The sequence below is a fragment of the Alexandromys fortis genome, unplaced genomic scaffold, assembly GCF_014885135.2.
Source record: "Alexandromys fortis isolate MF-2015 unplaced genomic scaffold, M_Fortis_MF-2015_v1.1 scaffold_321, whole genome shotgun sequence".
NCBI classification, from domain to species: Eukaryota; Metazoa; Chordata; class Mammalia; order Rodentia; family Cricetidae; genus Alexandromys; species Alexandromys fortis.
The window spans coordinates 466,823-474,119 of NW_026068200.1; positions in this window are offsets into that span (position 1 = coordinate 466,823).

Genomic DNA, 7,297 nt, shown 5'->3' on the forward strand with positions numbered 1-7,297 from the left:
TTTATATTGAATAGGTATGAAGAGTGGACAACTTTGTCTTGGTCCTGATTTTAGTGGGAATGCTCTGAGTGTCTTTGTTTAGGTCTGTGGCTCTCAACCTGTGGGTCATGACCTCTTCGCAGATCGAATGACCCCTTCGCAGGCGTTGCCTACGACCATCTGAAATCACAGATATTTACATTATGATTCATAACAGCAACACACTTATAGTTATGAAGTAGCAATGAAAATAATTTTCTGGTTGGGGTCACCAAAACATGAGGAACTGTAATAAAGGGTCATAGCATTAGGAAGGGTGAGAACCACTGGTTTGGGTTGATGCTGTCTGTGGGCTTGCTGTAAATAATTTTTATTATGTTGAAGTTTGTCTCCTGTATCCCTAGTCTCTTCCATAGCTTTTATCATGAAGGGGTGTTGGATTTTTTCAAAGGTCTTTCTGCATCTAATATGATGATCATGTGGGTTTTGTTTTTCATTGTTTATATTGCAGATTACGTTTGCTGATTTTCTTATGTTGAACCATTTCTGCATCTCTGAAATGAAGGTTACTTGATTATGGTGGCTATTTTTTTTTTTAAAAGAAATGCATTCTTGAATTTGGTTTACAAGTATTTTATTAAGAATTTTGCATCTATGTTCATAAGGAATATTTATCTGTAATGTTCTCTCTTGGTTGGGTCTTTGTGTGGTTTAAGTATCAGGGTAATTGTGGCTTTGTAAAAAAAAAAACTGGGCAATGTTGGCTCAGTTTCTATTTTGTTTTTTAAGATTTGGTAGAATTCTGTGCCGAATCTGTCTGGCCTGGAGCTTCTTTGTGTTGGGAGACTATTAATTATTGCTTCTATTTCACTAGGTGTGATGGGTCTGTTGAAATTGTTTATCTGATCTTGATTTAACTTTGGTAGGTAGTACATATTAAGAAATTTCTTACTTTAGGGTTAAAATCCTTTAGGTTTTCCCGTTTGGTGGAGTACAGATTTTTTAAACATGTCCTTATGATTATCTGTATTTCCTTAGTGTCTGTTATGATGTTCCTATTTCCATCTCTAATTTTATTAATTTGGATCTCCTTTCTCAGGATTTTAGTTAATTTGCACAAGGGTTTATCATTTTATTAATTTTCTCAATGAACCAACTCTTCATTTCATTGACTCTTTTTTTTATCTTTTCAAGACAGGGTTTCTCTGTGTAGCTATGGCTGTCATGGAACTCTCTTTGTAGACCAGACTGTCCTCAATGTCAGAGATCCACCTCCCTCTGCCTCTCTGGAGTGCTGGGATTAAAGACACATGCCACTATGCCAGGCTTCATTGATTCTTTTATTGATTTTGTTGTTGTTTCTACTTCATCGATTTTAGCCCTGTATTTGATTACTTCTTGTTGGTATTATTTCTTCACGTTGTTTAAAGCTTGTCATCGAGTTTTTAATATGAATGTCTCCATCTTTTTGTATATAGGCACTTTGCGTGAGCTTGCCTCTTAGAACTACCTTTATTATCTCCTATAGATTTGGGTATGTTGTGTTTTCATGAATTCTAAAAAGTTTTAAATTTCCTTCTTAATTTTTGTCTTGACCCATTTTTCATTCAGTAGTGAGTTATTCCACTTCCGTACTTTGTAAGCTGTCTGTGCTTTCTGTTGTTGTTGATATCCAGCTTCAATTTGTGGTGGTCAGACAGGCTGCAGGGTGTTATTTCAATTTTCTTTTTTCCCTATTTTTCTTTTTGGTGTTTCTTTTTCTCCCTCCCTCCCTCCCTCCCTCCCTCCCTCCCTCCCTCCCTCCCTCCCTCCCTCCCTCCCTCCCTCCCTCCCTCCCTTCTTCCCTTCTTTTTTTCGAGACAGGGTTTCTTCTGTGTAACAGCCCTAGCTGTCCTGAACTAACTCTTGTAGACCAGGCTGACCTTGAACTCACAGAGATCCTGAGTCTTTGCCTCCCGAGTGCTGGGATTAAAGGCGTGTGCCACCACTGCCCAGCGGCTTCAATTTTCTTATATGTGTTGAGATTCATCTTGTGTCTGAGTATGTGGGTCAGCTTTGGAGAAAGTTCCATTAGTTGGTGAGAAGGTGTATTCTATTGTGTTTGGGTGAAATGTTCTACACAGATCAGTATGTGATTTTAGCAGTGATAGTATTTCTTTTTTTAAAATGAGAGTTACCTCAAGTTACTTTGTACAGTTTTCTGATCACACAGAACCTAGACAATCTTTTTGTTCTTAATTTTTAGTTTTAATTTCATGTGTATAGTTGTTTTTTCATGGGTGTCAGGTCCTATGGGACTGTAATTACAGATAATTGTGAGCTGCCAAGTGCATGCTGGGAATTGAACTCAGGTCCTCTGGAAGAACAGTCAGTGCTTTTAACCACTGAGCCATCTCTCCAAACCCAAAAGTACATTTTTTTAAAGATAGGGTTTTTCTGCAGCTTTGGGGCCTGTCCTGGAACTCACACCGTATATACCAGGGTGGTCTTGAACTCACAGGGTGGCCTTGAACTGCCTGCCTCCCAAGTGCCACTATTAGTAGTGTTTCTTTTATGAACTTGGGTGCCCTTGGTTTCGATGCTTAAGTGGGGGCATTTTTTTTCTTTGATGAGTATGTGGTGTCCTTCCCTATCTCTTCTAATTAGTTTTGGTTTGAAGTCTTTTTTTTTTTTTATCATAAATTAAAATGGCTATACCAACTTGTTTCTTAGGCTCATTTGTTTGAAAAGACTTTTTCCATCCTTTAATGTCTGTCCTTGATGGTAAGGTGTTTTTATTGGCTGCAGCAGAAAGATGGATCCTGTTTTCTAGTCCAATCAGCTTGGTAATTAACATTCAGAGTTGTCAAGGAGCACTGTCTCTTGTTTCCTGCTAGTTTGTTGTTATTGTGTTGGGGCTCCCCCCTTTTGATGTACTGTTCTGGGATTATTTATTCCTTGCATTTTCTTAGGTGTGGGCAACCTCTTCAGACTGAAGTTTTCTTTCTAGTGCCTTCTGTAGAGCTGAATTAGTCGGTTCTCCTTAAATTTGATTTTACTGTGGATTGTTTTTCTTTCTCTGTATAATTGTGATTGAAAGTTTTTCTGGGTACAGTAATCTGGGATGACATTTGTGATATCTTAGACTCTGTATAACTTCCATACAAGTTCTTTTGGCTTTTGACTCTCCACTGAGAAGTCGTGTGTAATTCAAATAGGTCTGCCTTTATATATTAGTTGTTTTTTTTCCTTACAACTTTTAATATGTTTTCTTTGTTCTGCACATTAGTGTTTTGATTATATGTAGCGAGGGCTAGTCCTATCTATTTGGTGTTCTGTCTGCTTCTTGCACCTTGGAAGGCATGTCTTTTTTAGGTTGGGGACATTTTCTTCTATGATGTTGAAAATACTTTATGTGCCTTTGACCTGGCTGGTCAATATCCTTCCTCTATTCCTAGAAGTGGCCTTTTCATAGTGTCCCAGATTTTTGGATGTTTTGTGCCTGCATATTTTTAAATTTGACATTTTCTGTAACTGAGTTATCCATTTCTTCTACCTTGTCTTAGATGCCTGGTATTCTATCTTTCATGTCTTACACTCTGTTGGTGAGGCTTACCTTTAAGGTTTTTGTTTGACCTCCTAAACTTTTTATTGCCAGTTTTATCTCAGTTTGGGTTTTCTTTAGTGTTTCTATTTTTATTTTCATGTCTTGAACTATTTTCATTATTCTGCTCCACTATTTGTGTTTTCACAGACTTCATGAAGGGTTTTCTTCATATCTTAGTTAAGGTCCTTGAATATATTCTCAATTGGTATTTTGAAGACCTTGTCAGGTGCTTCAGCCATATTGCACTTCTCAAGGCTTAGAGTAGAGTTACTGTGTTCTGGTGGAGACATAATGTCTTAGCTGTTAGGGTTTGCATTTTTGTGCTGGTGTCTGGGCATCTGGGGTTGGGATGATTGACGTGATTCTATGTGTTGCTAACTGGCCTTGTCCTTGTTGGGTGGGTGCTCTATTCATTGGTTTCTGTTGCCTTCTCTGGATCTTAGGGAATTGTAGTGGCTGTGGGTTCCACGGTAGACAGTGCTTCTGCAAATGGACGGGAGACAGAGAGGAGTGGAGGTGGGCTAGGAGAACAAGCTGAAGGGCCTGAGGAAAGAGCTAAGAGGATCCTGTCCACATTAAGAAGTGGGGTCCCCAGGTAGCTGGAGGCGTGATGAGAAAAGGGGGTTCCTGCAAGTAATTTGCGATAAGGCGAAGGATAATTTGGAGAGACAGCAATGGATGGACTAGGGAGACCCTAGGTCTAGACCAAGAGTTGGAGTCTCCAGTGGATGGAGTTGAGCTGGGAGGAGGGGCACCTGTAAGCAGGTTGTTCCAGGACATCATGATGGAGGACAGGAAGGGTAGCGTGAATCACCTGCTTGAGCCCCTGCCAGATGTGGCCAGTGGGGTTCCTGGGTAGAAAGTGTTTCTGGGCATAGAGGCTGATGCTAAGAAATGGGGGTTCAGCTAGAATGAGGGTAATGAGAGGGTCCCCAGGAAGGAGGAAAGCTGCCACAGCACCAAGATTTGACGGAGTCCTCCAGGAATGGAGGTAGGGTGGGAGGAGAGGAAGCTACAAGCAGACTGCTCCAAGGCTGTGAGTGATACAGGAGCCGTGCTGATGGAGGACAGGAAGGACAGCAAAAATCACCTACCCAGTTGCATCCCTGTGTGGCCACTGGGGTCCCAGGTCGAGTGTGTTTCTAGATATGGGTGGCTGACAAAAGAATGGGAATGGGCTAGAAGGGGGGTGCTGAGAGGGTCTACAGGAAGGAGGAGTGGGCTAGAAGGGGGTGCTGAGAGGGTCTACAGAAAGGAGGAGTGGACTAGAAGGGGGTGCTCAGAGGGTCTACAGGAAGGAGGAGTGGACTAGAAGGGGGTGCTGAGAGGGTCTACAGGAAGGAGGAAGGCTGGTCTTTCGCCAAGCTTTGGCAGTGAGAGGAAACAGAAGAGAAAGTGGAAATCACTTACCTGAGTTCCAACCTGGTATGGCCACTGCGCTGTATTTGTATATTTTTGTTTTTATTTTTCACTTCCCAAAAAGTCTTTACCGACTCAATTATATGTAAGCCATCAAGAGGCTTCTGCTTGCAGGCCAGTCCTCTTGCCTGCCTGTTTCTTGCTATGGTTTTCCAACTGTTGACCAGCTCGTAGGCGATGGCCCCTACACCGGTTACATAGCTCTTAGTCAATGAGTAGACGCAGACAGACTGACTCCTCCCACTTTCCCAAGAATCCTGGTTGTAACCTGCAGATGGAAAGCTTTGGCGTGTATACCCAGTGACAGAACAGTGTCTCCGGTGGAAGGCTTCTAGCCCCAGGCCCAGCAGGGCTGGGGGTAAGATAGGAGAGAGAGTGATGGACAGAAAAGAGAGCAAAAGCCGCCTATCTGAATTCCAGTGGCATAGCCACTGGGGCACACGTATATTTTTTTAATGAAAACTTTTATGTTTGTGTAGATGTGTATGTGTTTGTGTGTATGCAAATGTGTGTGTGTGTGCGCACGCGCGTGGAAGTCAGAAGAGGTGTCTGATTCCCCAGAACTGGAGTCACAGGCAGGTGTGAGCTGTCTGTTGCTGGGAACTGAACTTGCATCCTCTGTAATGCCAATAAGCACTACAAACTCCTGAGCCATCGTTTCAGCCCCTTAATTGTATTTTTGTGTTTGTTTATTCATCTATTTATTTATTTTTGAGACAAGGTCTCTCTGTGTAGCCCTGGCTGTCCTGGAACTGGATATGTAGACCAGGCTGGCCTTGAACTCCCAGAGATCTACCTGCCTCTGCCTCCCAAGTGCTGTCCACCTGCCTCAACCTCCTGGGTGCTGAGGTTACAGATGTGTGCCACCATGCCTGGATTCTACTTTCTGTCTCTGTCACTTCTTCCTGTTCTAAATATCTCAACTAGGTAGAATTAGACAATGCTTGTCCTGTTCTTTCGGGTTCGTTTCCTTTCCAGCAATGCTTCCGGGTTCATTCATGTTGTAGTATAGGCCAGGATTTCATTCCTTGTTAGGTCTGAATACTAGTCCATCATTTAGAGGCAACGTTTTCTGCTGGTGAGCGCTTAAGTTCTTTCCGTGTTTGGGTTTAGTGGAGAATGGTGCTGTGGATGTTGGCGCACGAGTATGTGGTTGAGATCTCGCTTCCAATGCTCTCGGGTGTATTTGCTAAAAGTAGAACTTTTGACTTAGGATAATTTTATGCTTAACTCTTGAGGAACTGCCCCTCCCCCAGGGCCCATATTTCCTCCCAACCTCACTAGCACTCAGTGTTCTAGTCTTCAGTGGTGCTAGGAGTGAAACCCAGAGCCTCACACATGCCAGGGAAGTGCTCTACCATCGAGCTACACTCCAGCTGCCCCCCAGGGCTGGGAATCAAACCCCGGGCCTTCCCCATGCTGTGGGAGCCCTGTGTCACTGGATCCCAGTCCAGGCTCCTGTTCTGAATCAGTGTCATACGAAAGGGTGCAAAGTGGATGTTATTCTTAAAAAAAAAAAAAAAAGATTCCCGCGGTGGGTTGGCGGAGCCCGCCATGAGAAAGCGGCTACAGGAGGGCACGCTTCCTTGGCCCACGGAAAGGTAGGTCAGAGGTTATGGGAGTGGGCGTGGCTAGGGCAGGGACCAAAAGAATAACAGTGGATCTGTGGTATTTTTATCTTATCTTTTCTGGTTCCTATTTGTAGTTTTGATTTGCATTTCTCCAATGAGTGATTTTGATCATCTTTTCCTGTGTTCGCTGGCCCTTTGCATTAGATCTTCTTTGGAGAAATACCAATTCACTTGCTTTGTTTTCTGTTTTTGCTGTTGTTTGAGACATAGCATGGCAATGTAGCCCTGGATAGCCTGGAACACACTATGTAGCTGAGGCTAGCCACTCTCCTGTTTCTGCCCTGAGATCCTCTAGCCATGGCCAACTGGGTTCTTTGTCGTTATTCTTGGGTTTTAGGGATTCATAGATTGTGGATATTTATCTCTTATCCAATATGATGCATGATTTGCTAATACGTCTCCCATTCTGTGGTGTCTCTCTCCACCTTATTGACCCCTTTATTACACTAGAGGTAGATTTTAATGACACAATTGAGTTTTTCTAATAAGATGCATGGTGGTATTCTTCCCCCTCCCTCTGTGTGTGTGTGTGAAGAGGGGGAGAGAGAATCTCGATCTTGCTTTGCAGTCCATGCTGGCTTTGAACTCACGATCTTTCTGTCTCTGTCTTCCAAGTGCTGGGATCACAGGTGTATGCCACAGCAAATTAGTTTTTTGTCACCCTGACGCAAGCTGGAGTCAT